Genomic DNA, 26,616 nt, shown 5'->3' on the forward strand with positions numbered 1-26,616 from the left:
ATGTAAAATGATTCAAAACTATTGAATATCCATTGAAGTATGGGAAGATTGGAAGAAGGTGTAATCTAGTTACAAGATAAAGTTATTTGTCATGCATTTATGGAGTTTAAGAGTGTGATCATACCAAAATATGTTAAACACTCTCGATATGGTAGATTTCTTGATGGGCAATTTTGCATATGTAAGAATACATTTCCAATTGATACTACACTTTTAGTTGTTGACTTGGTAGAGAACTACACACTTGTGCGGCAAGATGAGGTACAACCACAATATTAAAATTTAGTGGAAGTAACAATTTATGTTCATATAGTTTATAGGCATGCACTTGATAGTATAGAGGACGATCAAAACATATTGAGAGAATACCATTTCTATATGAGTGATAATAAGCCTCATTCATTTGATTTTGTCCAATATTGTTTCAAGGTCTTTTATGATAATTTAAAAGAGAGACAAATTCAAATGACACAATATTGGATATGGTTAGATAATTGTATAGGACAATTCAAGAATGCTAGAATGTTCTGTTGGTTGAGTAGGACACATAGGAAAACTAATATCCAACATGTGTAGAATTTTTTTGAGGTTGGACATGGTAAATGAGAACATGATGGTGCTAGTGCATGTGTGAAGGGAGCCCTTAGTAGAGAGCAATTAAAATTTGAGGAAAAAGCCAAATTCAAAAATGCACATGAGATTGTTGAATGGTGTAACAAATATTTATACACATGATCAAGTCAGAACTCTACAATCAAATGTTTCTTCTACCTAGTTGAAGAGAAGAATATCCTCTCAAGATATGAATGTGATACAATTAGTGGGTAAGCGAAATGGCATTCATTTAGGAGTTTAGATTCTAACTCTTGGACTATATGGACTAGGGAGCTTGCTTTTTTTTGTTTATTTTGTCTTGTAGGTGAATGTGAAGAATGCAAGAATATAGAATAGGTTGAAGATTGAATACAAAAATTATTAGCACCTACTAACACACATTTTCAAGATGATGTAGTAAATGAAGGCCATAATGTTAATTTTGCATCTAAAGACTATGGTCATTTTTAGACCTCATACAACCTCATATGCACAATTAAATTAAATTTTGTTGTGATCATGCTTCAATTTATATTATTTATTTATGTACATGTCATTAATATAATTCAAGTACATGTCTTTAATATCTTATTTATATATGTACACATGCGATTAAAGTGTTTATGTACTTTACCTTATCTTGTAGGACATGTTTATGCTCTTATTCCACCTAATGATAATGATGAACATACTGAGTATTGGCTAGCTAGATGTGTGGAACCTAAGAAAAAATTGATATGTCATCAAGTACATGATGATGGTTTTGAGTATCCAATTGGGTTTGTTGTTGTAGTTGGAACTTGGCTACGTACATACCTAACAAGAAGAAATGGTTTACCAACATTTAAAGGCTACCAATCCAAAAAGAATATTTTATACTTTTCTCATTTGGTTGTGGAAATGAATATCAAATTAAAAAGATACAAAGGGAGACCTGCCAATAAGGTATTATGGACAATTCCAACAGACGAGCACGAGACAATCATAGATGCATTGCAAAAGAGAGAGGATGTAGATGGTACACTAGGATGACTACATATAAATCAAACACATGTAAGTTTTTTCTTTATTATTCTATTTTTATATATGTACTTATATAATTTAATTAAATATATGTATGCATTGTCAATAGAAATTTAGAGAACTTATATATACCTCTTATTCATGTCTCAATTACAATTTATGCAGATTTAAATGTTAAGGTGGATCAAATATCAACATCTTGTGCAATTACACATAGTGAGTACATATAAATTACACATATTTACATAGTTTAGATAGCTCATATTAATTTATGCTTCTATTTACTCATGTTTTTGTTTTACAATTTTATTTTGTAGAACTTCATTTGAAGAAATGTATTAAACCAATTTTATATTTTGAGTTCACTTCTATTTATGTCATTCAAATTGTCTTATATATATTGTGAAACATGTTGTAAACATTTATAAACATGTGTTTACTACTATTTGAAAGTTAAAGGTGTGCACTTGATATTATAAATTAATTGTCAATTCAAGTAATGACCTCCTATTTTTTTCTATTACTTTTACATTCAAACATGTTTAAATTAATGTTTCCATATAAATAAATAAAATTATTAAAATTATTTTTCATGTATCATATACTTAAAAAATGTGTCATAACATGAATAAAATATGTCGATATAAAGAAAATGATTCATACTTATAACATGATGTTCATAATAATCTATACTACATACACTAGCATGATAAGAAGTCATAAAAAAATAGTACATGGTCTAACATGTCATAACATGATCTATGAAGTCAAAAAATACATATAATATAGTTGACTGACCTAATACAAAGTGTATTAAAATAAACAACATGTGTCATAAAAATACAATCTAAAGCTGCCAAAAAGACCTAATCTATCTTATTTGCAATCCTCTTTAGTCCACGCAAAGAGGACTTAGATGGATCATCCTATGTAACATGAGGTGTTTCATCATGTGGGACACCCTATGAGGCAGATGGATCATCTTGTGTAACATGAGGCGTCTCATTATGTACATGTTTAATTGAAATGGGTTCCAAAATCTAACTTGCAAATAAATTAAATACTCACTACATAATAAAAAAAATACCACATGAGATGGGTATCCCTCTATAATGGGAGGAGGTGCACTGTGAAAGCTACCAAATGTGGCAATGGTGAGGTCCTATAATTTACAATACATACAATTTTAAAATTTGATAAAGAGCATAATGAACTATTTATGTACATAAATCACAATACTAACTTTAAAGGATGATGTAGGTACCTCCATCTGGCTTAGTCTTGTACTCTTAGCAACATTCATGGTTACATAGTCCTAAAATTATGGATACATAAATGTTGAGTCAAAATTTTATTTACATGATATACAAAGTACGTAAACTCAAAAGTACATAATTTACACTACATTTTTAATAGACCATAAAAATATGTATATATATCATACCTAAATAGTAGCCAATGTAATAGATGTGTCTAAAGATATGCTACCATGATGATCATCAGCATGTCTCAAATGGGAAAAAGATGGAGTCAAAAATAAACTATACCAAGGCTTGGATAAGTACTATCCATCTCCTATTCATAAAACCAAAACACATAAAATTATACATGATTCAAAGTTGAAGATTATAAGGTAAAAAAAATGTGTACATAAAAAAGTACAAATTATTTGTCTTGAGTCAAAAGTTCACACCATAGGTGTTTGAGGTTGTTCCTTAGTGGTCAATAGATTAGGACCTATACAAACATCAAATTGTGTAGCAGATGACAATCCCTACAAAATCAGATAAAAAGAACATATGAACACATGTTATTAAATTCAAGTTTGAATGTACATTATTTATAGTATAATTCAAAGTGCATAATGTATGAGGGATGCCAACGTCTGTAGGTCTCAAAAAAGACTATACTACCTTCTAGGAGGAACAATATCATCCATGCTCTATTATTTCAAAATCAACATACATTAATATGGCTAATACAATTATACATGTATGTAGAAAGTAAATAATTATGTACTTTATTTAATTTTTAATTAAAATTTCACCTACTACTCCTGACTGTCTTTGGGCTCTTCCTGCAAAAGGTCAACAAATGATGACACATCAATATCATCACTACCATCACCATAAGTAGTGTATGCATCATCATCAAAATCAACACCCTCAACATAATGGTCATCATGCCACATCAATGTCACTTTGGGGGCCTCTGCATATATCTCCACAACTAGTACAAATATGTCCAAGTGGACGAATATCTATTGCCTGTGTTCACTTCTCTATTAAATTTCTTGAAAGGGAACTCAATGATGGTGTGGGGCATGGACAATTGGTGTGGGAAGAGGTACAAGAGGCTGAGGCCATATGCGATTCCTTATATTATCGCTTAGCTTTGCCCCAAGCCTATCCTGAGACATCCCTCCACCAACCCCTGAAATTATCTAATATCAAAATAATTGGGTTTCAAACCCAATTCAAATTCCTAAGGAAGTACATGGGCACCTCTTGATTTGTGTGTGGTGGATGGTAAAATACCATCCATCATCACTCCCAAAAGTGTGCTAGTATATGTGGATGCATGCACCATCTAATAGGAATGTGAGGCTTCCTCTGGCTAATCTCAAGACCCATCTTAGGGTTTATAAAATATATTATAAAATGTCATTTATTTATTTTGAGCTTATGGACCTCTCTATAGGATAGACCATCAGAATAAAAGGCATGCATGTTTTGCCTCCATAATCTAAAGCTATCAATATCACAATCCAAATGCTCGATAGAGTAAACAAGGCCTTGCATACTATTCTCAAGGTGAAGTAGATGAGGGTGGGGGGTGGGCCTTATGGTTAATGGTCTCAATATCATGCATGAGGTCACGAAGGTTACACCTCATGCTCTCTCTTAGATCCTCTGTAGTAGGTGCTTGAGGAGGACTAGGTGGTCTTGGAGATGGGGGTGGAGGAGGAGGTGGAGATGGAGGGGGCAAAGAGGGGGGTGGGGAGGTGTGTGGCGGAGGGGGAGGTGATGGGGGTGGGTCCATCAAATACAATCTGCATATATGTTTAAACAACATAAAAAAAAAGAAAATTACTATTTAATAAAATAAATCTAAAATATCAATTATGTAAATGCACAGATCTTTAAAACCATATCAATTAAATAAATAAAGTTAAACACTTAAGTAAACTTTAATGTTAAGGCTAATTGAACATTATACCAAATTTAAGCCTAATCATAAAATAATACTCCAAAAAGACATATGAATGAATTAACTTAAATGTGAATTCTAAAAATATCTTATATAAATATGTTTATGATTATGCCTTAGCACATTTGTATGATTAAGGTTCAATATTAAAACAATTAGGATTGAACATATAAATAAGATTGTGGTTTGGATTAGGATTTAGGGTTATCCATTTACAATTAGGTTAGAGTAATTAGTATTATGATTGAGGAACAAAATATAAGATTTAGGATTAGGATTATGATTGGGGCTACTCTTTTGGGGTTAAAATGTAGGATTTTCTTTAATGCTAAGTGTGTGCATCTTGAATGAGATTCACTTATCACTGCTAGTTCTATATAATGTAATATCACACATAATTATTATTTTAGGAAATGGTTAACAGGTAAATCACATAGATAATAATAAAATGTAAAGATATTTTCATTTTCCATACATACCAAAAGGTAATGGGAGTTGAAATGTCTTGGAAAATGGGTTGCAAAAAGAGTCATAAGAAACAACATGGACTAAGAAAGCATGGCATACCGTCTTAGAAATCTAGATGGTGATCATTATCATTACTAAAAAGTGGAGTTAATAGGGTGATACCACTAAATGGAAGAGGGAAGTATTATGACATTTCATTTCCCTTAGTGGCCATATCAAAAAGTGGAAGGATAATATGCATTGGTAATGTAAAGTTGGAAATGACAATTTCATTTTGTTTATTATTATGGAAAACATGGCTTTATAAAAAAATATAAATTTTACCCCATGAGAAGGGAATTATCATTTTTGTAAGGCTAAAGTTTAATAATCCCAAGTGGCTCACCAGGTTGATCACTACCTTGGGAATTAATAATGGGACTTTGGAAACCAATTTAATCATTATCAAGTAACATAATGAGGTATATATATATCATGGGCTAGGTAGAAATATTAATTTTCCTTTCCACTCCAGTATTGAAAATCTACATTTAAGGTGTCATCATATGGATATGTTTATTAGGATTACTCATATAAGACAAAAAAAATGCTTTCTTAGGGGTGATTTTTGAGAATAGTATAAAAAGGTTGATTTTTAGACATGACCTAGTAATACATATAATGCATGTGAACACTATCATTGCCACATTATTTGTAGTCCTATTGGATCTTAGTAAACCAAAGGAAATGACATGTGCTCTATGAATTAAAATATTCAGAAGGGTTTCTCAATATGTTTAGATGTTAACGAACTATCAAGTGATATGTAGAAAACAAAAGGAGGTGAATTCATTTTCCCTTCTCAACTAGGTTATGTTTCAAGAATTAAATAGAAGTGTACATGGTGGTAAGATTTAGTGCCCTTTTCTTTAAGAAATTATTGGACCTATTAATGGATGGTAGAAGATGGTGGTCCCAAAAGTAATGGTTTCAAAAGGTCTTTCTAGTGAACACGAGGAGGATTTAGTCAAAAGTAACCAAAATTTTGTTTCTCCCTCTTGTATAAATTTTACTAAAGAGGCTAAGTTGGAGATTCATGTAGATTGTGACCTTAGATGTTTAGTGAAGATTTGTGTAACCAAGAATGTGTATCAAAAAGTGGTGTTTACTTATAGGAAACTTCATGTTTGATTACTAGATCACAATTATGTTTTGTGTAAATGTCATAGTAATAGTTAGGGTGATAACAAGATCTTAGTTGGAAGATATTATCACAATATGACCCTACCTGCTAATATAACCTTTTTTGGACTATAATGGATGGACAATGCTCTAGAGTAGCTATTTAATGATTAAAAATAAAAAACTTAATATGGAAGGAACATGCACATCAAAAACTCAACATGTTAAGCACATGCACAACATATACTTTTCATAGATCCTTTCTACATTTTACCACATCATTGAATTAATTCTTAATATTAACTAAAGAGGTCCACAAAATAACATTAATCAAATGCACATAAATAATTACATAAGAAGATACATAAATAATCATATCAAGAATAATAAAAGATTGAGATAGTTATTTCTAAGAATCTCTCACTCATTGAATATCTTTTAAGAGTCAACTAAAATAACAAGATATCAACTATTTGGGTCCATGAGGCCTATCAAATCTAAATGCCACTTGAACTTGTGTATGCTTAAAGGTTTTTTTAAGGTAGTTATAATAATCACCTAAGTGTCAATTTTCTCCAATTTTACATTTCTATCTCTACCATGTCTCATGTGAGCAAAATGGTATTGGATGTCCATGTGTTTCTCTTTCTCATGGAAGATTGGATTCTTTGTCAAATTTATGACACTCTAGCTATTACAATAGATAGTTATATTTCCCAAAACATAAAATTTTGACCAAATAATACTTCAAGAAAAATAATCTAGATTTAACCTAGAGATAGACATGAAATTATTTACACCAATGTCTAAGTATAAAAACCATTCTAAATATAGTTTTAGTCAATTATTTATCAAATAGTAAAAGAACATGTCCAATGTGAACAAACCTCATGCTAAAAGAATCAAACACGCATCTAAAGATAAAATCTATATCGATTGAAATGTATTATCTACATAAATTATGGTGAAAAGTTAAGTCATACATATTGTGTGGAGAAATTAAAAGAATATAAATCATAAAACATCATTATCAAGAGAAATATTAACAAATTAATATAATTAGATTATATGTGTACAAAATAAGTTTTTCTTGAAGTACTATTTTATAGTTTATCATTTAAGATTTCAATATTTCTTCAACCCAATTTAAAATCATTAAATAATATTTTCAAACCTAGGATTAAGATTACTTTCCATCATGGACCTACTGTTATGGTTACTTGGCTAGGGATCAAGTGTTAGGTTTAAGATTCAAAGTTACAATTAGAATTAGGGTTTAACATTTATGATTAAGTTTATTAATGATTAAGGTTAGGTTTCTCAATTTTAATTATATAATTTGGTTAAAATTTTAATCAGTGTTAGAGTTAGACTTAGGATTATGGTGAGAGTGAGGTTTTACATCAAGGTTAATACTATGTTTGTAGTTAGTGTTTAGTTTTATTAAAAGCGATATGGTCATAAAATTATTGAAAATTCTATTGTAAAATCTATCTAACTAAATAATGAAATGATAAATGGATATGATGGTCTAGATAATTTGGAATAGGGGATTTAAAAATACATTTGATTTTGTAGTGCCTGCCCCTAGTTCGCATTTCTCTTATCATTGTCAAATTCTTTTAGGTTGATTTTATGCATTGATTAGTTAGAGATACTAGATTTGTAATATTATGATATTATTTCATGATTTTGATTACAAATCTATCAGTTATAATTGCTTAGTTGATTTCATTCATGTGTTGTTAATGATATTTTGATGATCCTAGTTAATAAATGTGGTTTCTTTCATAAAAATGTTAACATGATGTCTTTAATGATGATTATGTTGTATTGATAGAGATGCATTATTATATGTACGCATTTGATGTTAGACTTGTGATTTTTATGATACTTACCCCATACTTGCATGTGTATGGTGTGCGTGTTTATTATATCTTTCTGTCTGACGTGTTTGATGTGGTTAAGGGAGGGAGTCGTAGTCACTTGCTAGTCGGGATCTACACGATGAACCACTCCCCGCCATTGTCTATTTAGTTTAGATATATTATATACATATACATGCTCGTCTTTTATGCAGGATGCAGGTACCAGGCATCGACTTCCCTGAATTGCCAGGATGAGCGCGCCCTATTACAAATACTCAAATGGTGAGAATGGGAAGATATTGATTAGGTCCAATCCTAGCCATAAGCCTATAATACTTGTCCTGCAAGGAGGACTCGTAACAGACTGTCTACCCTTTTTAAACCTGTGAGTATTTTGTGCGTATGTTGTTTTGTGAGTGTTTGATGTATTTTCTATTAAATTAAGTCTAATTAAAAGATTAAATTAATGATTTAATTTAATGGAAAATTATTATGATATTTTGAATATTTAATTATATTTAATTAATTGAGAAATTAATTAAATATAAAGAATTGAATTGGAAGATAAAAGTTTTAAGATTAAATTTAGAACATGATAATATTTATTTAATCTAATAATAATATATATTTAGAGTTGATCTTTAAATAAATGCTAAATATTATTGTTATTTAAGTTAATAAATATTTATCAAATTAAACGTTCAAAAATAAATAAATTAAGAAGTTAAAAGATATTAATTTATGGAAAAGATTTAAGTTCACATGAATGAGTTTTAAATATAAGAGATTAATTTAAAAGATAAATATGTGAACTTAATAAGGATATTTTATTATAGTGCGCATGAGATTAAAGTTAATAAATTAATTTAAAGTAAAGTAAAGTGGAAAGTTAAATAAAGTAATTTAACAATTCACTTATAGTGCATGAAGGAATAATAAAAGAATATCTTAATTAAAAAGAAAATTAATTGTGCATGAAAGAATTAAATAAAATAATTGCAATTTTAGAAGTGGTGGTGACACAAACCCTAAAAGTTAATTAGATTCTATATTAGGGGATTTCGGGTCATTATTACACACACAGGTTTCAGAGAACACACACAGGTTTGGAGAGCAATTCAGAGGGTTTGGAAAAGAAGGAATTGTTTGTAGCTTGAGGGATTTTGCTTGCTGTAGAAATTTTCATGCAGCTGTTAGAGTTTTAGCATCAGTATGAGGTAGGTTTTGAAATCTCATGAATGCAATTTTAATTGGAAATATCTGTTTGCTTCATGATTGTTGGGTGATTGAAATTTTGTTTATCATCTCGATTGTCTTCAAGATCATTGGTTAAAATTAGTCTCTCATTATTCATATAGAAGAATCATTGAGGAAATTAATTAAATCATGTAGGGTTTGAAGGAAAAGAAGATTTAATATTAGAAATTCGAACGATTTGTTGTGTCTTCTCTACCAGACTATATTTGCAGATAGTATTTAAAAATAAAAATTAAATAATGAGAAGAAAGAAAGAGGTTTTATTTTATATATATAAATTGTTATTATTTTTAAAAGAAATATAATTAAAAATAATATTAATTTATTATAATGTATTTGGGTTGTTTAAAATATTTTTAAAAATATATATATTACTGAAAAAACGTTTATGTGTTATGCAATATAATAAATTTTTTTTTATTAAAATAAGTTTATGGGGGGGGGGGGGGTGTTTATATATACTAAATTTATAAACAAAAAAATAATTAATTAATTAAAAACCCCTTACCTTTAAACAAGCAGCATCTGCAGTACTGTACTGCGATTTTGCAGTAGTACTATCGCAGTATGTAATTAAGTCGTGGCAGTGGCAGCGATATTAAATGACATGTCACGTTAATAAAGTTTATAAGTATGAACTTAGTTTAGAAAAGTCTTTTATTAGCATATGTTAAAGTTATTATAAAAGTCTATAAAAGTTAGTTTATAAAAGTCTTTTATTAACATATGTTCTAGTTATTATATGTTAAAGTTTCATAATAACTTTTAGTAATATTTTCTTAAGGTAAGATACGTATTATGTTTTTATAACTTTAAATAATAGTTTAGTTAAAGTAGTTTTGTTAATAGTTTTATTATTATTTTAATTTATAATATTTATTAATAAAGTTTCTTAATATTAATTAATTAATTTATGAATATGTATTTAATAAATGTGATTTAATAATGATTTATTAATGATCTTTATTAATATTTAATAATTTAAATATTAATTTATTTTAATGCAGTTTTCATAATTATTAATAGTTTTTAGTTAAATATTAATAAATTGATAATCAATGAAGATTTTAATTTAAGTATTTAAATGAACAATTATTGATTAATTTAATTAATATTAGCTTAATTAAAGTTAATTAATAATGGACATTATTTGTTAAAATTGTAAAATTAGATTATTGATTTAATGGAAGATATTAATGAGGGTTTAATGATTTTAATAAAGTCGAATTTGTTTTATTTAAAATCATTAAGGATTGTTTTTATAACATAAATAAATAAATGATTATCCTTAGCTTAGTTATAAGGTAATTGAACAATCATTTAAATATAGAAATGGGGTAGTTGAAAAGGAATGATTGAAAAAACTTATTACCTAGAACATATGTTTAACTGAAAATGAAACCTTATGTTCAACTTAACTACGTGAGTTCGATTAAGCCAAACATGAAACTTACTCTTGGTATCTATATTGTTTTACTTGTACTTCCTATGCTTTGAGATTTTGGCGTTGATTAGATGTCGACCAGTCTAGGGAGTACACTAGAGGTTTTGTGAGATTTATTTTATACTATTGATGTGATTGGATGTCATGATGTGTTTTGACATTCATATTGGAGATTATATTTATGAGTTTTATTTGTGGAGCTTTTATGTGTACTCGAATGGGAGAACCATCTTGTTATCAGGTTGCCTGTTAAGGAACCGAGTTTGATTTTTATGGGTGTTGTGGTATGGGACACAACTGTGTTTTTATGTGCTTAGGAGAGGTTGTCTAGGTACATGACTTTGGGAGTGGCTTGCAGTAGGGGTCCGGGACCCAAAGTGGTCATTGCCAGGGTAACCTAATGCAAGTTATGTAATAAGTGATAATCTAGTAATTAAAATTTATGGGGAAGAAACACACTAAAAAGATAAGTTAGAGATTTGATCCACCCATGCCTTGAGTGCTTGTATAGACTAAGGATGGGAATGAGATGAGTGCCTCGTCTTCTTGAGAGGGCTTTCTAGTTTCCATATGTGTGATGTTGAGGATCCAGGGTTCAGAGTAACCAGTCTAGGGTAACTCAACGCTTGAGGGTCCGGGGTCTATTAAGAGATCAGTCTAGGGTAACTCAAGCAGCCATGTGATGACACTCCCTAGTATGTAGCCTGAGTCTCCTCTTTAGATTTTGTGTGTACCTCTGGTGGTGTATTTATTGTTGGATGTGTTTATTGTGGTTATTACTTTCATTGAGGATGATTGGTGATTCATGGATGATGTACTCTTGATATGTGGTTTTTGACTTGAGGTGATTATCTTTCATTGTTTTTATCTTATGATCTTGGTATTTGGTTTATACTTGGTTCATGTATGATGTTTGGTTATGTGGTGTCAGTATTGGATTGAATGTTCTTACTTTTGGATTATTTTATCTTCTTGAGTAGTATGTGTTACCTTTGAGGTAGTTTTGGCTATTAGGGGTACCTTGCCTAGGAATGTTTTATGTTTGATTAGCCGTATGTGGATCGTTCATTATCTTCCTTGCACGGTGGGAGTGGAAGCCTGACTAGGTAACCACGCGGTCGGGAGGTAGTGCCTTCTTACCATTTGGGTTCCCCTTCACATTGATAGCTGTTGGATTTTCATTTTAGAAGATGTACCTTTATCATTGTTATTTCTTATCTTAGAGACTTCTTTTCAGATGATGTATATATGTTATCATGTAATTTGATGTATTGAATCTATTCTCACATACCTATGACATGTGCAGTGGATGTTATTTATTGGATGTACTTTCATTGTATTAGTTATACTTATGCTTTTCTTATGTGATTATGTATCTGTTATTTCTTTATGATCTTGAGACATTGTACCTGGAACTTAAACTAATTAATTTAAAATTATTAAATGTGACTCAACGTAAAGGAATCCTTGAGGAATTGAAACTGTATCTATATTTGCATATGTGTATTTGATGTGTATGTTCATATTGCTTTCGCATTAATGTTATCTTGATGTTGTTTAAACTTTAAAAAAAAAAAAAAAAAAGTTCAGTAAACATTGTAACATGTTAGGTTTAATTCTCTTGGGTTCCCGAGTGGGGCGTTAAATATGGTATCAGAGCCAGAGTTTCAACATTGGGAACTCTGGGCATTATGTGTGCCATCACTTGAGCAATTAGTAAACTTGCAACTTACTTAAATGACAAACTTATATTGACATCAAACTTGAAACCAAACTGTTGAACAACAAACTTTGAAATGATACAAATTCTAAACATGGAACTAGAAAACTTATAATTTTTTTTGGATTATTGCTTGATGTCAGTAAGTTATGACCCTATGGTTATGATGGATCCTTAGATGTCGTTGTGTTTGGGTGTTGTACGAGAGATGACTTCTGGTTCTAGATCCATTGCTAGGGGTCGTAGCTCAGGACGTGGTAGAAGTCTTGGGAGATTTAGTCCCCGTATTCCTTCCTTGGTCCATTTAGGGGACCCTATTCAGGAAGAGGCTAGAGAGGATGATAGTGTTAAGCCTCATGCTGAGACAGAAGGACCGGTCACTAGAGACTTGGTCAAGGAGATCCTAGCATGACTACCCTTGTAGGATAGAGCTCATCATTTAGAGCATGGAGATAGAGATAGGTCCATGAGTCCTAGAGGGAGGAGCCTAGAGAGCATAAGGCGGTCTAGCCAGTCCATCCAGATGAAGGACCTATTACGGATCAAGATCAAACCTTTCAATGGAGAAGGTACTGGATATGATGTTGAGAATTGGTTGATTGCACTAGATAGATGTTTTTCCATGCAAGACTTTGACTCCAATGTCAGAGCAAGATATGCCATCACCCACTTAGAGCTCTTTGCAGCGATTTGGTGGAATATGGAGGAGAAGAAACTTGGGATTAATATGCAAACTGTTACATGGGAGTTGTTCCTTGAACACTTCCATGAGTGATTTCTATCAGAGCAGTGGCAACTACAGAGGGCAGATGAGTTTCATGATTTGAGACAGGGTACCAAGACTATGGTGGAGTATGAGCGTAAGTTCTTCGAGCTTATGTCTTATGCAAGAGTTAGTGATAGTTCACCTTTGATGGTCCAACATTTCATTAGAGGACTTAATGCTAACATCATTGGGGGTGTTAAGGTTTTCCAACCTAAAACCCTTAAGGATGCAATATTGCCAGCTACTTTGGTTGAGGTGAGTGTGACTTCAGGCCAAGGTGGCCTACCAGGTGTTCAGGCTAGAGGGGCACTTTATTCAGGAGCATTGAGGGATAACCAGTCTCAAGGGGCTAGAAGTTCTAGAAATTCTCCTAACTTCTCTAAGGGTAATCAGGAGAAGTCGGGAAGAAAGTTCTTCCATGGTAACAGTGGTGGTTCACAGTTAGGGAACTATCGCAACTGGAAGCGTAGTATGTGCAACAGGTTGGATCGAGTTCCTCAAGCTCTCAGTGAGGATGCTAGTGTTGGTAGTTGTGGTCAGTCGCGTGCACCTAGAGCTCAGGGAGGCTTTAGTGGAGATTGCTACTTTTGTGGAAAATATGGTCATAGAGCGACCAATTGCCCTAATCGTCGACCTTAGTTTTGTGTTGATTCATGTTTCTTGTAATGGGCTTCCAGGAGTAAGCCTAATTCTAGGGGGGGTGGATGTAGTGCCTGCCCCTAGTTCGCATTTCTGTTATCATTGTCAAATTCTTTTAGGTTGATTTTATGCATTGATTAGTTAGAGATACTAGATTTGTAATATTATGATATTATTTCATGATTTTGATTACAAATGTATCAGTTATAATTGCTTAGTTGATTTCATTCATGTGCTGTTAATGATATTTTGATGATCCTAGTTAGTAAATTTGGTTTCTTTCATAAAAATGTTAACATGATGTCTTTAATGATGACTATGTTGTATTGATAGAGATGCATTATTATATGTATGCATTTGATGTTAGACTTGTGATTTTTATGATACTTACCCCATACTTGCATGTGTATGGTGTGCGTGTTTATTTTATCTTTCTGTCTGACGTGTTTGATGTGGTTAAGGGAGGGAGTCGTAGTCACCTACTAATCGGGATCTACATGATGAACCACTCCCCGTCATTGTCTGTTTAGTTTAGATATATTATATACATGTACATGCTCGTCTTTTATGCAGGATGCAGGTACCGGGCATCGGCTTCCCTGAGTTGCCAGGATGAACATGCCCTATTACAAATACTCAAATGGTGAGAATGGGAAGATATTGATCAGGTCCAATCCTAGCCATAAGCCTATAATACTTGTCCTGCAAGGAGGACTCGTAACAGACTGTCTACCCTTTTTAAACCCGTGAGTATTTTGTTCGTATGTTGTTTCGTGAGTGTTTGATGTATTTTCTATTAAATTAAGTCTAATTAAAAGATTAAATTAATGATTTAATTTAATGGAAAATTATTATGATATTTTGAATATTTAATTATATTTAATTAATTAAGAAATTAATTAAATATAAAGAATTGAATTGGAAGATAAAAGTTTTAAGATTAAATTTAGAACATGATAATATTTATTTAATCTAATAATAATATATATTTAGAGTTCATCTTTAAATAAATGCTAAATATTATTGTTATTTAAGTTAATAAATATTTATCAAATTAAATGTTCAAAAATAAATAAATTAAGAAGTTAAAAGATATTAATTTATGGAAAAGATTTAAGTTCGCATGAATGAGTTTTAAATATAAGAGATTAATTTAAAAGATAAATATGTGAACTTAATAATGATATTTTATTATAGTGTGCATGAGATTAAAGTTAATAAATTAATTTAAAGTAAAGTAAAGTGGAAAGTTAAATAAAGTAATTTAACAATTCACTTATAGTGCATGAAGGAATAATAAAAGAATATCTTAATTAAAGAGAAAATTAATTGTGCATGAAAGAATTAAATAAAATAATTGCAATTTTAGAAGTGGTGGTGACACAAACCCTAAAATTAATTAGATTCTATATTAGGGGTTTTCAGGTCATTATTACACACACAGGTTTCAGAGAACACACACAGGTTTCAGAGAACACACACAGGTTTGGAGAGCAATTCAGAGGGTTTGGAAAAGAAGGAATTGTTCATAGCTTGAGGGATTTTGCTTGTAGTAGAAATTTTCATCCAGCTGTTAGAGTTTTAGCATCAGTACGAGGTAGGTTTTGAAATCTCGTGAATGCAATTTTAATTGTAAATATCTGTTTGCTTCGTGATTGTTGGGTGATTGAAATTTTGTTTTTCATCTCGATTGTCTTCAAGATCATTGGTTAAAATTAGTCTCTCATTATTCATATAGAAGAATCATTGAGGAAATTAATTAAATCATGTAGGGTTTGAAGGAAAAGAAGATTTAATATTAGAAATTCGAATGATTTGTTGTGTCTTCTCTACCAAACTATATTTGCAGATAGTATTTAAAAATAAAAATTAAATAATGAGAAGAAAGAAAGAGGTTTTATTTTATATATATAAATTTTTATTATTTTTAAAAGAAATATATTTACAAAGAATATTAATTTATTATAATGTATTTGGATTGTTTAAAATATTTTAAAAAATATATATATTACTGAAAAAACGTTTATGTGTTATGCAATATAATCAAACAAAATTTATTAAAATAAGTTTATAGGGGGGGGGTGTTTATATATACTAAATTTATAAACAAAAAAAAAATTAATTAATTAAAAACCCCTTACCTTTAAACAAGCCGCATCTGCAGTACTGTACTGCGATTTTGTAGTAGTACTATCGCAGTATGTAATTAAGCCGTGGCAGTGGCAGCGATATTAAATGACATGTCACATTAATAAAGTTTATAAGTATGAACTTAGTTTAGAAAATTCTTTTATTAGCATATGTTAAAGTTATTATAAAAGTCTATAAAAGTTAGTTTATAAAAGTCTTTTATTAACATATGTTCTAGTTATTATATGTTAAAGTTTCATAATAACTTTTAGTAATATTTTCTTAAGGTAAGGTACGTATGATGTTTTTATAACTTTAAATAATAGTTTAGTTAAAGTAGTTTTGTTAATAGTTTTATTATTATTTTAATTTATAATATTTATTCATAAAGTTTATTAATAGTTTATTAATATTAATTAATTAATTTATGAATATGTATTTAATAAATGTGATTTAATAATGTTTTATTAATGATCTTTATTAATATTTAATAATTTAAATATTAATATATTTTAATGTAGTTTTCATAATTATTAATAGTTTTTAGTTAAATATTAATAAATTGATAATCAATGAAGATTTTAATATAAGTATTTAAATGAACAATTATTGATTAATTTAATTAATATTAGCTTAATTAAAGTTAATATTTAATGGACATTATTTATTAAAATTGTAAAATTAGATTATTGATTTAATGGAAGATATTAATGAGGGTTTAATGATTTTAATAAAATCGAATTTGTTTTATTTAAAATCATTAAGGATTGTTTTTATAACATAAATAAATAAATGATTATCCTTACCTTAGTTATAATGTAATTGAACAATCATTTAAATATAGAAATGGGTTAGTTGAAAAGGAATGATTGTGAAAACTTATTACCTAGAACATATGTTTAACTGAAAATGAAACCTTATGTTCAACTTAACAACGTGAGTTCGATTAAGCCAAACATGAAACTTACTCTTGGTATCTGTATTATTTTACTTGTACTTCCTATGCTTTGAGATTTTGGCGTTGATTAGATGTCGAACAGTCTAGGGAGTACACTAGAGGTTTTGTGAGATTTATTTTATACTGTTGATGTGATTGGATGTCATGATGTGTTTTGACATTCATATTGGATATTATATTTATGAGTTTTATTTGTGGAGCTTTTATGTGTACTCGAATGGGAAAACCATCTTGTTATCAGGTTGCCTGTTAAGGAACCGAGTTTGATTTTTATGGGTGTTGTGGTATGGGACACAACTGTGTTTTTATGTGCTTAGGAGAGGTTGTCTAGGTACATGACTTTGGGAGTGGCTTGCAGTAGGGGTCCGGGACCCAAAGTGGTCAGTGCCAGGGTAACCTAATGCAAGTTATGTAATAAGTGATAATCTAGTAATTAAAATTTATGGGGGGGAAACGCACTAAAAAGATAAGTTAGAGATTTTATCCACCCATGCCTTGAGTGCTTGTATAGACTAAGGATGGGAATGAGATGAGTGCCTCATCTTCTTGAGAGGGCTTTCTGGTTTCCATATGTGTGATGTTGAGGGTTCGAGGTTCAGAGTAACCAGTCCAGGGTAACTCAACGCTTGAGGGTCTGGGGTCTATTAAGAGATCAGTCCAGGGTAACTCAAGTAGCCATGTGATGACACTCCCTAGTATGTAGCCTGAGTCTCCTCTGTAGATTTTGTGTGTACCTCTGGTGGCGTATTTATTGTTGGATGTGTTTATTGTGGTTATTACTTTCATTGAGGACGATTGGTGATTCATGGATGATGTACTCTTGATATGTGGTTTTTGACTTGAGGTGATTATCTTTCATTGTCTTTATCTTATGATCTTGGTATTTGGTTTATACTTGGTTCGTGTATGATGTTTGGTTATGTGGTGTTGGTATTAGATTGAATGTTCTTACTTTTGGATTATTTTATCTTCTTGTGTAGTATGTGTTACCTTTGAGGTAGTTTTGGCTATTAGGGGTACCTTGCCTAGGAATGTTTTATGTTTGATTAGCCGTATGTGGATCGTTCATTATCTTCCCTGCACGGTGGGAGTGGAAGCCTGACTAGGTAACCACGCGTTCAGGAGGTAGTGCCTTCTTACCATTTGGGTTACCCTTCACATTGCTAGCTGTTGGATGTTCTTTGCAAAAGATGTACCTTTATCATTGTTATTTCTTATCTTAGAGACTTCTTTTCAGATGATGTATATATGTTATCATGTATTTTGATGTATTGAATCTATTCTCACATACCCTGCGACATGTGCAACGGATGTTATTTATTGGATGCACTTTCATTGTATTAGTTATACTTATGCTTTTCTTATGCAATTATGTATATGTTATTTCTTTATGATCTTGAGACATTGTACTTGGAACTTAAACTAATTAATTTTAAATTATTAAATGTGACTCAACGTAAAGGAATCCTTGAGGAATTAAAACTGTATCTATATTTGCATATGTGTATTTGATGTGTATGTTCATATTGCTTCCGCATTAATGTTATCTTGATGTTGTTTAAACTTCAAAAAAAAAAAAATAGTTCAGTAAACATTGTAAGATGTTAGGTTTAATTCTCTTGGGTTCCCGAGCGGGGCGTTACAGATTTGGACCCTGAAACATTAAGTTTATTGAAAATCAAAAATAGAATTTAAGAGCTCGTCTACATTTAAATCTTATAATTAGGGCCAAGGTTGTGTTAAGGATAAATGGACATGTATGATAGTTTAGGATTAAAGATTTAGTTAATGTTAGGATTAAAGAGTTGAGGTTACGATTAGAGTTACATGAATCCAGGGTTTAGAGTTAAAATTATGGTTTTAAGGTAAGGAAGCATATTAAATACTTAGTTTTATGTTTAGGGTTTAGATTAAATTATTTTATAGTTATTGTTAGGTTGAGGTTAGACTTAGGAATATAGTTAGTTTTACTTTCTTTGTTATATGGTTTACAAACTAATTTATAATTAATTTCTATTTAGTTGAAATAAATTTAAAATATCAATGTAATTATATGCTTAAACAATCTAATTTACATCTATCTAACCATTCAACAATATAATTTTTATTAAATACATCGAAACATCTAAAATAATAATTTTTAAATGAACATCTAAAAAATTATTAAAATCAAAATAAAAGAAACTATTTAAAAATCACAGATACAATAATCTAAAGATAAAAATATTAAGAATGAAAATTTTATAATTTTACATATTAAAAGTGAAAAAAAATAAATAAATTGATGAAATTATAAAGTGTAAAACTAAAAATAAAATAAAAAAAATAGTAGAAAACAAAGTAAAATACCTGGTACACCAAAAAAGACAAACAGGGGGTTACTCGAAATCTGAAAATGGGCTCTCATTTCTATGCTAAATTTGGGCTCTCATTTTTCTCATAGGAAAAATGACCAAAAAATTGCAAAAAAGTGGTTTTTGAATTTTTTTCAGAATTGGGTATTCAATTTCTTTAAAATCAAGTACCTGATTTTTAAAATGTGCTTTAGGCACCCAATCCATATTCAAAAATTTGGTACCCAATTTTTTGAATATGGATTGGGTGCCTGAACCATAACGGGCACCAAATTTTTTAAAATCAGGTACTTGTTTCTAGAAAGGTCTCATTCCATAGAATTGATTTTTGCAAAATTGTGACCCAAGTTTGCACTATTACCCATATTGTATCACATTCAAAAGAAGAATACATGTGAGATATAATAACCTGAGGAGAAGTGCAAATTGAGAAGCCTACAAGTAGTATAAGGAGGATCAAATATTTATCTATCATAGCAAGATGATCATTACACTTCAAAGGAATCTCAACCAGCAAATCAAAGTTGCAGATCAAATATCAACCATTGGTTCACACTAATAGGTGGAATAGTTAAATCCTTTCACAAGGTGGACTTAATAGTCTTTTGCAAATTTCTCTACTGAGTGCATACTTTGTTATATGTTTTTTAAATCCTTTAACAAGGTGGACCTAGTAGTCTTTATTGCTCCTACCAGGGCAAACCATTAGAAGTGATCAATTGTAAGCCTTAACTGACCAACTTTATACTACAATACTAAAGCTCGTGGGTATCATCCCCACCCTAGTTTTACTTTCTATTTGGAAGGTTTCTAGGTCACCATATCTTATGTCAATATGTTATATTACTTTTAGTATTTTATGCATGCAATTAGATCAATATATAAATGAAGGATTATTTGGTATAATAAGATTAAGTTTTATTGGTTTCTAATTCACCCCTCCCCTCTCAACATAGCCTATCCTATATTTCCTATTGAAGAATATTGAATTGTGTCCGTTCGTGATCATTTGCCAATGCATCCCTAGTGCTATGGAAAGAATTGCATTTGCTTAAAGAGAATGCCGCCACACTAAATGCTTCAAAAATCATTGATCTGTGTTTTCTTTCTATTAAAATTTGGTCTCAAAATATTTAATTAAGAAAAACTATCAAGGAGTGAAACATTTAAGATTGGCTTAAAAATCCTTTTTTGAGGGTGCAGTAGTGACAAATGCAACAGTTTGCTTCCAATTCATATGTACCCTTGTTTAATCATACTTCTTATTTTTTATTTAATGGTTTGTATTTGTATATTGAAAAATATGAATTACATATAAAATGATAATGAAAAGAATAAAGAATATTTGAAAACATAAATAATGTTTTTAAGAAAGTATTATATGTTGTAAAAGTATAGGATTCAAAAATCAACTAAAATGATAAATACATATTGGTTTTTTAATTATTTATTTCTATTTTATAGAAAAAACAATGAAAAACTTGGGTTACGGTTTAGAAACAACAAAGCTATAAGATAAGGAATTTCAATTCTTCCCTATTGTTGGAGATGAAAATGTGTAGGTAGTTATAAGAAATTCATTAAAAATTCAAATTGTAGATCTAGTTTTATAAGAAAAATAAAATATAAGAACAAAAATAATGAAGTAACCTTCATTCAAAGTGAATTCATTCTAATTTGTTAATAAAATAAAAAATATTAATTCAAAATTCAAAATTAAATCCTAATAGCACTACCACAATTGGACTTGTTCTGGAAATATCTTCTAGTACTCATGTTTGAGAAGCAACATAAAATTAGATTATAAAAATTAAAATAAATTAAAAAATAATACAAAATTCTCGTGTTTGAGAAGAAAAATAAATAAGATTATAATTATAAATAATAATATATGAAAATATCAAACTTACTTTTAAAGCTTACAAATTTTATTTTGAATGTCGTTATTAGAAAATCATACTTAGAAATAAATATATAGATCCTTTGAAACTTAAAATTAGTAGTTCTTTGATTATGGTAAATAATATAAATAAATTGGGTGAATAGTAATAGGAATTAAAAAAAAAAAATCTTCCAGTTGATTATGTATCTATCGTGTTGATAGATTGGTTTTAAGATAGTTAAACGAATTATAGTTCTTCTCCATTAATATGTGGATTGATTAAAACAAAAGGGAGAAAATTTCAATTTTCATTTGAATGAGAGTTGAAAATATGTTTGGATATTTCAAACGGGGAAATACAAATATTGTTTTAAATACAACTATGTTTTTAATCTTGCACAATTAGGCATGCAATCCATTTCCACCCGATTTGAGATGGGGAAATTTTCCAATGAGTTATTATCTATACATATATTTAGTTAGTTGCATCACGATTTGGGACTAGGGTGAGATTGTATTGTTCATGTTGGTAGGAAAGTGAATATGGTGTCCAAAGCTGATAGCTTAAACACCATGAGAGCACATAAAAGTGCGACAATAATAATTAAATTCAATAGATTTCTAATTTCTTTCTTAAAGGCTAGAAGTTAGAATTCTTCAATCTCTATTTAAAAAATAATGAAAAAAATATAAGAGAGAGAAGTACATTGTTAACTAGATCAAATTTGTATATATGTGAAGGAATATTTTTAAAATGAAAAATAGAAATAGAAATAGAAAGATAATAAAAATATCAATTCTATTTTTTGTGTTGAAAAATTAGAAGATAAAATAATTTATATTCAATTTGGATTAAGTTCAAATAACTAGTACTCATTATCTAATCAAGGGATATGTATTCACTTTTTGATATTAAATGTTAATGGAAAAACTATAGATATTACTTATAATAGTTTTGCTAAAATAACTTTAAAATATCTAAATAAATGCAAATGGCTGATGCAAAAACATATCCATCAAAGCAAAGCATTTTCTTAAAACTATAGTTGGAAATGTTCTATTAGATGTGTTTGAAAAAAATGGACAATAGAGTAAGGGTGTTAACTATCCACCAAAATGCTTCAAAAGGATGCATTGTTACACAAATATTAAAACAAATTAGTAGAATATTATAACTAGTACTTACCAATGGTGGGCTTTAAGTTCTTTAGGGATAAAAAGCTTTCGGCCAGTGCAGTGAAGGACTTTGTCGACAATCCTAAGGAGCTGAATGCCCTAAAAAAAAGTGATATGTTTTATGATCCGGATTCTATAATGAAGATTTCGAGGTATGTTCTACGCGTTTTCATTGAGTACATTACTCTTGACCTTAGGTTTGATCATGTTCACACCCACCATTTTGTTCTTCTGAATCATTTTTGTCATGATAGCAAAGTTTCTTTCCCTTTCTATTTGTTGAATTCTATGAGCAAGGTGGTGTCAAGCTTCAAAAAGAAATCCTCTGCTAACCCTGCTCTACATGAGGGGCTGTTACTACTCATCTATGAGCACTTCAAGGCTTAGATGATTAGTAACATCCCGTCACAGGCTGGGAATGAGGAAATCGATAGCTCTAGCTATTCTTCTGACTAGATGATATTTAGAGCATTAGTTCCAAGGAAGGAGGGCTTACCTTCGCGGGTAAAAAAGCTTCGCCAAATGTTAAGAAGTCTCCCTCCCCCATCATCCCTAGAAGAATTAGCCCTACAGATCATGGTCAAAAGAAGACTAAGAAGGAGGAATAGGACACCTATGATGAAGAGGAGGTGATGGAGTTTGAAGATGAGGAAAAGGAAAGGCAGGAGGAAAACATGGATTCCCAGGGTGGGAAGAAATGTAAGAGGGTGGGCACAGAGGATGAGAGGTTGCATTAGGACCTGGACTCTTCCCCAATCCCTCTCTCCCCTATCCATCCCTAGGCCCATTTGGAGGTGTAGACTCAAGATAGTTTTGGTGTTGAGTGTGGGGAGGTGCTGGCCAAAGATAGGAGCAAAGCATTGAGAAATTTTAATGTGAGGACCTCAAAAATGGGTATTTTCAGGGAAGTGATGAACCCCCAGATCCTGGTGGACAATTAGGAGGAACTGCATCTTGAAGAGCTCATTAACCCTGCGATAGTGGCTATCTCTAATAATGCCAAGGAATTTGGGATGAACCTCTTGAACAATGCCCGCAATAACATGGTTGATAATTTTAGGTCAATCAAGTGGCTTTTTCATGAGCTAGAGGAGGTTAAGGAGAAGGTGGTTCAAATGGAAGGAGCTAGGAATCTTAAGGGCCTGGAGAAAGGGACAGATTATGATGATAGGCATAGCCTGGCGGAAAGGAGTATCCATAATCTAGAAAATTATAATCACAATCTGTCGAGCTAGACAATCTCACTGCTCAACTCGATCAATAACAACATTTTATCTTTAACTGAGTGGCTTAAAGATAGAGGCATGTAGGGGGATGTGGAAGGAAAAGATAGGGGTAAAGCCATATCCAATGAAGACAATACCACTGGTATCATCTTTTCTTCTTTGGACTAGGAGGATCTCAGGACTCACCAGCAGGAGGCCGAGGAGAACAAGATGGCACAGGAGGCTGCACAAGTCATGCAGGAGCTGGAAAGAAAGATCGAGGAATAGTTCCTATTTTTTTCCTTTTTGGCTGGCTTTTCGTTTTGGCTTTTGGCTGTTTCGTTTTGTCTTTTTGGTTTGGCCTTTTCTTTGGCCTTTGTTATCTGGCTGGACCTTGTGCTACTTCAGCCTTTAGACTTGTTTCTTTTTTGGTTGGGCTTCTAACGCTTATTTTCAGCCTGATATGTCTTAACTCTTGAGTTTTAGGATCCTTGTAAAACCTGTTTATCTAATAAAAAACTAGTACTTACCCAAAGTTCTATAACATTCTAGAACATGAACAAAAAAATTTCAAAATATTTGTATGTACAATTTAGTAATAATATACTATATACAAATAATCTTTGAAAAGTAATGAATCAAATTTATCACTTAGAAATTTAATGATATTTGTCAGTTTATATTGATTTGTATTATTAAGGTACAAATTGCAATGGTTTGGAGAATTCAATAATATTTAGGGACTTATAGATTGTATAGATCTTCTTATAAATTTGATAAGTTTCTATTTAAATTTACAAATATTTAATAAAATTTGATCTAAAGGAATCTTAGAAAATAAAAATAGTTCTTACATTTGAGGTAGACATATTAATAAATGTTGAATAATTTAAAAAAATTGTAGTATATATCAAGATGAGCCAAAATGTGTTCTAATAGTGTTGATCACATTAGGCAGCCGAAGACAACTACGACTCACCATGTCATGGGCTATCACAATACACAAATCCTAGGGACTCACACTACAAAAAGCAACAGTTGATATCGGTGAAATTGAAAGACAAGGACTCACTTTTACAACTATATCTAGAATAAAAAAAAGGGTCTCCGTACCCAACCTGCTTTTACTTTTGAAAGATACTAAAAAATGAAAAACAATCCATATACAATTATACACAAAAAAAGAGGAGGACTGCCTATATTAGATAGTTCTTCAGAAAAAGCGTTTGTATTTTGATTGTGAAAAGAAATCAAAATGACACAACTGAATCAGACATATTACATAAAAAAATATACTCAAGCAAATATTCAAAAGTCTACAGACTATCGACGTAACCCCTTGCACCATCAAATGTGCAAGTGCTAGTAAATATTATAGATGTAAGAAATAGGTAAACTACTTTTGTCATGTTTTCCTAGTCCAACTTCATCATTTCTATGAAAATTAAAATTTATTAATTTATGATACATAAACATGTTTTTGGTAAGGCCACATCCCATGGAAGATCTCAGAATCGCGAATCTCTCGACACCTTCAGCAAACATGATGGTGATTCCCATAAACAGGCGGGATTTCTAATGGCAGTTGAATTCCCACATGCCTGGATTTCTCTGCCTTAAACCGGAGTGTTGTCCAGCCAACGACTATGTTACGAAGCAGAGGATTCACTAAATTATAATTCTTGGGATCCTTATCTGGATCAAACATACCTTCTCCATAATGGAGGATCCAAAAATCATGAGCGCGAAGGTGCCATGGATGGATCTCCGAGTTATTTATAGTAAGAATATTTACGTTTTTCAGAATCACATCTACACAAAAGTTTGTTTTGGATACATATACTTTATTTTCTTTGATGCCATTAGAGTTTGGAGGGAAAAAAATTGTGATCTCGTGGACTATAGACATGTGGAGGCAAAGTGGTATTGTAGGCGCAATGAATTTAATACCTCATTGCAGCCAAATATTGAGTAGGCAGACGAGCTGGAGAATTATTGTTGATCGCCCATTTCAGGTAATCGTTGATTTTATTCTGCAAGTCGATTAAGACGAGTTGCATGTGGGATTGAAGATGCGGGGCCTTTAGCGGCACGATCTTTTTCTCCCATAACTTTGCTGGAGGCGAAGTCATTCTATAATGGGCTCGTTGGAGGCGGCGTGGTGGGAAGCACTGTTGACGGATTTAGAAGATAATTGAAAATGGCGAGGCAACTCTAGAAGGGCAGCGTATCCGCTAACTGGTACTTGTAGCTATAGGAGGTCCAAGGGATGGCTGATAGGGAATTATGTATTAGCAGTCGCATTCTTTTGTACATGTAATAAGTCAGTGGAAAGGAGATGAGATTTAAGAGACAAATGTAAAATGAACATTAAATAATAATAACAGCAAATATAATTTTATTAAAAATTAAAATATAAAAATTAAAAAGTTGAAGATTAAAATATAGATATAAAATTTACAATATTTAAGAAATTTGAATATTGGTTAATAAACATGTTCAATAATTTCAAGATTTTATAATTAAATTCTACTTATCAAATTTGAAAAAAAAAAATCATTTAAAAAAATTCCAATCAAAAAATTTATTACGAAAAATTAATAAGAGAAATACAAAAATAAACAATATGAAAAAAAAGTCTATAACAAATATTCTATTGAGTAAATAAATTATAAAAATTGAAAAAACAATATTTAAATAAAAAATTAAACTAATATAAAAGCTAAAACCTAAATCAATTAAAAAAATCAAAACTTAAATA

General features: G+C 30.7%; 1 pseudogene; it reads right to left on the bottom strand.

Annotated features, from left to right (window-relative positions):
• The window catches only part of LOC149549663 (L-ascorbate oxidase-like), an 83,112-nt pseudogene extending 57,125 nt beyond the window's left edge, over window positions 1-25,987 (bottom strand).
• Between the last annotated feature and the right edge of the window lie 629 nt (window positions 25,988-26,616).

Source organism: Cupressus sempervirens, chromosome 7, assembly GCF_028749045.1.
Source record: "Cupressus sempervirens isolate cs-2001-9-10 chromosome 7, ASM2874904v1, whole genome shotgun sequence".
Classification (NCBI taxonomy): domain Eukaryota; kingdom Viridiplantae; phylum Streptophyta; class Pinopsida; order Cupressales; family Cupressaceae; genus Cupressus; species Cupressus sempervirens.